Raw genomic sequence first — 6,525 nt, forward strand, 5'->3', positions numbered from 1 at the left:
TGGAGAAATTTGTCTAGAAATTGAGTCTGAAAAATATCATAACATTTCTAAATAAGAAAGGTTGAGGAAATTGTGGCAAAATCGATTTTCAAAATAGCTTAAGTATTTTTATATTGGAAAAAAAATTAGTCCCAAAAATACACCGAAATTTTTTAGTTGGAAAAGGTGGGGAAATTGGTCCCAAAATTGAGTTCAAAAAATACCCCAATATTTTTAAATGAGAAAGTTTGAGAAAATTGTGGAAAAATTAATTTGTAAAAATTGCTCAATATTTTGTAAGTTGGAAAGAAAAGAAAAATGGGTCCCAAAAATACGCCGATATTTTTTTGTTGGAAAAGGTAGAGAAATTGGTCGAAAAATCGAGTTTAAAAAATACCACAATATTTTTTAGTAAGAAAGGTTGGTAAAATTGTGGCAAAAACGATTTTTAACAATTCGTCAATATTTTTATGTTGGAAAAAAAGGAAAAATTGGTCTCAAAAATACACCGATATTTTTTTGTTTTTAAAAGATGGAGAAATTTGTCTAGAAATTGAGTCTGAAAAATACGACAATATTTCTAAATAAGAAGGGTTCGGGAAATAGTGGAAAAAGATTTTTTTTAATTCCTTTATATTTTTATGTTGAATAAAAAGAAAAAAAGTGGCCCAAGAATACTCCGATATTTTTTAGTTGGAAAAGGTGGAGAAATTGGTCCAAAAATCGAGTTTAAAAAATACCACGATATTTTTTATTAAGAAAGGTAGACGAAATGGTTTAGAATTGGGTTTGAAAAATAGCCAAATATTTCTAATGATCCAAATTCACGGTTGAGAAATAACATTATTTTTTAGTTGATAAAGGTGAGGAAATTGGTCCAAAAACCGTGTCCAAAGAATGCACCGATATTCTTTAGTTGGAATAGGTAAGGAAATTGGTTTAAATTCAGGTTTGAAAAATATCTGAATATTTTGAAAAATATGAGAAAGTTGATTCGAAATCGCGGATAGAATTATCAAAAAATTTTAGTTGGAAAAGGTGGAAAAATTGGCCAGAAAAATTTACCTTTATTCTTAGTTAAAAGAGAGAGAGAGGGGTCTAAAACTAGCATAACAAAAAATTTTGGGTATGTTTAAGGTACTTTTCAAAAATGTAATTTTCTAAGCTAGAGACCACATATCTAGCTTATTTACTGTACATAAACACTTTTTCACTAATTTTATTAAATTTTTATTAACTTTATACATTACAATTTATCCAAAAGCAATTGAAAAAATTCGAATTGAGAAAAAGAATAATTTTTTAATATATAGCCATATTTAACTTTTTATATTTAAAACTAAATAACTTGAATCGGAATTTTTTGAAACAGGGAGCTTCGAATAGTTAAAATTTCAGACGAGTAAATTAAAAAATTTCACATTTGTTATTGTTCTGTTTTGAAGTTTTTTAATTTGTAAGTAACATTTTTGAATTTCGATGCATAAATAACAATTATAGAATTATTAATTTTTAAAAATTCGCGTAGGTTTAAGAGTAATTCAAAAGTTTTTTAAATATTCCAAATTAATAAAATTTTTTTAAATATTTCATAGCATTTAAAAAATATATAAATTCATTAATATTACAATACGATTTTTTGATGCCATTCAAAAATTTTAAGATGTTTTAAGATAATATAAACAATTGCTAGAAAATCCTGTGAAAATTGCAAATGATGTTTCATTTTGAATAAAAATAATTTTAAGAAAATATTTGGAATTATTAAAAAAAATTTTTTAATGTTAATGAATAAATAAAAATAAACTGATTATTAATTTAGAAAAATTCGAGCGAGTTAAAGAGATATATAAAGGTTTTGAGACGACTGAAAAATAATTTAAAACCTGAAAGGATTTAAATTTTATTCTTATATTTGTTAAGTTTTCCATCAAAAAATGTATGTTTTTGAGAATTTTTAAAATCTGTAAAAGGATAAGCAAAATTATTAAGATTTTCAAAGAAAATTGAAAATGATCTTTTATTCTGACAGATTAATTTCAAGAGTGTATTAAAAAAAGATGTAAAAAGTTTTCAAACGAAACACAGGTTTTGATAAAGTAATAACAATTGAACAATTGGTAATTTTTCACGACTTTAAAGAAAAGTAATTTATATTATAACATCAAAAATTTTAAGTTAAAAAAAATTATAATCGTTCAATTTTTATTGTTTCTGAAGTGAACATGATAGCTAGGATTTAAAAAATTAAAATCTTTGAAATTTACAACTTATAGAAGTTTCAATTTTTTAATTTCAAAACTAACGGCATTTAATTTAAAATTGTCCATTTGAAATTTTTCAGAAACTTCGATTTTACATGCGTAAATCATTGAGCATTTTAATAAACAAAATTTTTAATCGTTAATTTTAAAAGTTAAAAATTCAGAATGGTTCCTCCTTGAGTGTTTTAATTTGAACTACAGTTTTCATAACTTCAAATGAAAACATTTTTAGATTCAAGAGTTAGAATTTTTCAATCACAATGACCGTCAAACATGGTTGTGAACCGGAAAATGACCGCGAATTTGTTCCTGGAATGAAAATTCCACCTACTTTTGGAGAAAATAGTGAAAAATACTATTATATTTTTTAGTTGGAAAATGTAGGAAAATTGGTTTAAGATCGTGTTTAAAAAATACCTTAAACTTTTTCAATTAGATAGGGTGGAGAAATTGTCCTAAAATATATTTTGGGAAATATCCAAATATTTTTAAGTTAAGAAAGTTGGGGAAATGGATTTAAAATAAGGTTTAAAAATTACCCCAAAATTTTACAGTTGGAAAGGATGTGGAAATTGTCTCAAGATCACGTCTCAAAAATATACCAATGTTTCTAATAAATACGGTTAAAATATTGGCCTAAAATTGATTTTGAAAAATACCCTAATATTTTTTAATTAAACAAGGCGAAATTTTGGTCCAAAACGGAGATTGAAAAATACTACATTATTTCGTAATTAGAAAAGGTAGGAAAATTTTTCTGGAAAATGCCTATATATTTTTTAGAAGGAAATGGAGGGGAATTTCATCCAAGAAATGCGATTGAAAAATACCCTAATATTTTGGTGTTGAAAAAGGTAGAAAAATTGGTTCATAATATGCCTCTATATTTTATTTAGAGGACGTGAGGAAATTGTTCCAAAAATCGTGTCTCAAAAATCTCCGATTGATTTTAAATTTGAGAAACGTGGGGAAATTGGTTCAAGATCCAAAATCAGTCTGAAAAGTTAGTCTAAAAATTTCCTCATACTTTTTAGTTGGAAAAAGTGCGGATATTAGTCCAAAAATCGAGTTTCAAAAATACCACAATATTTTTTGAGGTTGAGAACATGGTGAAATTGGTGAAAAATTGGATTTCAGAATTACTCAAATATTTTTCAATAGAATAGTGTGGAGAAATCGTCTAAAAATCAATTTTGAAAAATACCCCAATATTTTTTAGTTCGAATATGTTGGATAGCTGGTCCAAAAATTACGTTAAAAAAACCGAATATTTTGGGTTGAAAAAGGTGGTAAAATTTTTGCAGAAGTGTGGATTTGAGATGTTGATAATATTTTTTAATTTTAATTCTTTTTGGCTTGAAAAGAATGTTTGATCCAACAACAAAACGTTGGTTAAGTTTCTTTACGCGATTTTTCTTTAAAGATTTAAAAAAATAGAAATAAGGAAAGACAGGGTAAAAAAGAAAGGCAATTTAGAGGTTGCTTTCTTTAATGTTTAATTCTTGGAAACTTAAGTTCTTCAATTTCCCAATTAAAAATAAGTTTATAATACCCAATCAGTTCTTTTGACAGCAAATCCAGAATAAGAAGATTAAAGATTCTATAGAGATTAAATATAGGAAGATTCATTATATAGTTTTTAAAATTTAATTCTTCATCGAGAAAGTAGCAAATTAGAATTGAATATATGCTTTTGAACAACCGAAGAAGAAACAGGAATAGAATCAACGGAGTTCATCGAATCCGAGAAATTCTCAGAATTCACGAAATTCGAGAAATTCATGGAATTCATTAAATCCACGGAATTCACGGAATTCGTGAAAATGAAGGAAGTGACGAAATCTATGAAATTCGCGAAATTCATGAGATTTCACAGAAGTCAGGAAATTCGCAGAATTCATTGAATTCAAGAAACTCACGAAATTTAGAGAATTCACGGAATTCAAGGAATTCATAAACCTTGAAGCAATTAATGAAAATGACGAAATTCATGGAATTAAAGGAACTTTCGGAATTCGTGGAATTCAAAGAATTCACGGAATTCGCAAAATTCATGGAATCGAACGAATTCACGGAATTGAAGCTATTTACGGAATTCACAGAATAATCTTTCTTTATTAAATTCGCGGAATTCATAAATGCGTTTAATCCAAGAAATTTAAAAAATTCTCGGAATTCATGGAATTCAAGGTATTCCAGGAATGTTCCAAATTTATGGAATTCAACAAATTCACGGAATTTATATAATCCAATGAATTTATATAATTCACGGAAAATATATAATTCACGAAATTTATGGCGTTCATGAAATTCATAAAATTCGTGGATTTTGTGGAATTCGCGAAATTCACCAAATTCATGCAAATTGTGGATTTTACAGAAATAACGGAATACTCTTAATTTATGGAATTACCGGAATCCATGGAAGTTACAGGATTTATGGGATTCACAGAATTCGCTAAATTCATGGAACCGAAGGAATTCATAGAATTAGAGCTATTTATGGAATTCAAAAAATACCCTTACTTTATGGAATTCACAGAATTAAAGTTATTTATGGAATTCATGGAATACGTTTACTTTATGGAATTTGCGGAATTCATAAATTCATTGAATTCAAGAAATTCTCGGAATTGATGGAATTCGTGTGAAGCCGGGAATTCACAGCATTCATGCAATTCGCGAAATTCACGGAATTCAAGAAATTAATCGAATTCACAGCATTTATGGAAATAAAGGAATTCATGATATTTATGGAATTAACGGAATTCATGGAAGTTACAGGATTTATGGGATTCACAGAGTTCACTAAATTCATGGAATCGAAGGAATTCACGGAATTAAAGCTATTTACGGAATTCACAGAATCGCTTACTTTATGGAATTCACAGAATTAAAGCTATTTACGGTCTTCACAGAATAGACTTACTTTAGGGAATTTGCGGAATTCATAAATTCATTGAATTTAAGAAATTCTCGGAATTGATGGAATTCGTGTAAAGCCTGGAATTTATAACATTCATGCAATTCGCAAAATTCACGGAATTCAAGAATTTAAAGGAATTCCCTGCATTTATGAAAATGAAGGAATTCATTAAATTTATGGAATTAGCAAAATTCATCGAAGATACGGAATTCATGTGATTCACAGAATTCGCGATATTCATGGAATCGAAGGAATTCACAGAGTTGAAGCTATTTACGGAATTCGCGGAATACGCTCACTTTATGGAATTCGCGGAATTCGTAAATTCATTTAATTCAAGAAATTTAAGGAATTCTCGGAATGAAATCTAATTACGAAATTGATGGAATTCAAGTAATTCATGGAATTCGTGTAAAGCCCGGAATTCACAGCATTCATGCAATTCGCGAAACTCGCGGAGTTCAAGGACTAAAAGGAATTCGCAGGTTTTACGAAAATGAAGGGGTTCATGAAATTGAGGGAAATTCAGAATTTATGGAATCCAAGGAATAAGCGAAATTCATGGAATTAAGGAATTCGCGGAATTCATGGAATTTACGGAGTTAAAGAAATTGACAAAATGTATTGGATTAAAGGAATTCATGAAAGTTACCGAATTTACGAAATTCAAGACATTCGTGGGAGTTCGTTGATTCCACATATTCCGTGAATTGCTTGATTTTATTGAATTTTATGAATTTCGTGAATACCTTGATTTCCATTCTTTTCTCGAACTACACGAATTATTTGAATTCAGTGAATGCCATGAATACCGTGAAATCCATGAATTCCACGAATTCCGTGATTTCCGTAAATTCCATGTATTTCATGATTTCCATGTACTCCATGAATTCTTGAATTTCTGTGCATTCCAAGAATTCCGTGAATTGCGGGCTTTATATAAATTCCGTCAATTCCTTTTATTCCATAAATTCTATAAAATTCACAAATTCCTTGAATTCTAAATAAACTTCCAATACATGTAAGAAAAGTTTTCAACAGAAATTTTTAGCAGTGTATGCATAGCTTATTGAACAAGAATTCGAAGTTATTATCAGTCATCAGTCATAAAAACTAAGATTATTTGAAAACTTAATCCGAAAATTAAAAAATAAGTAAAACTTTAATTTGTAAAAATCGGAATGATAGCCAATGGTAGTTTATAACGTCAAACCTAAATAAAATGATAATTCAGAATAAACAGAATAAGGCCAAACTGTTCAGATTTCTACAATACTGAACAGATTTAAAGATTTCATATTTCCACATTCCAAATTTCTCACGCCAAAGGCCCTGGAATGTCCAAAAGAATGTGTA

General features: G+C 28.1%; 1 protein-coding gene across 3 annotated transcripts in view; it reads right to left on the bottom strand.

The window, feature by feature from the left end:
* The window catches only part of LOC117174739 (octopamine receptor beta-2R), a 212,992-nt gene that overhangs the window by 70,160 nt on the left and 136,307 nt on the right, over positions 1-6,525 (bottom strand). The gene's annotated exons all lie outside the window — the stretch shown is intronic.

The sequence above is a fragment of the Belonocnema kinseyi genome, chromosome 6 (genome assembly GCF_010883055.1).
Source record: "Belonocnema kinseyi isolate 2016_QV_RU_SX_M_011 chromosome 6, B_treatae_v1, whole genome shotgun sequence".
Taxonomy (NCBI): Eukaryota; Metazoa; Arthropoda; class Insecta; order Hymenoptera; family Cynipidae; genus Belonocnema; species Belonocnema kinseyi.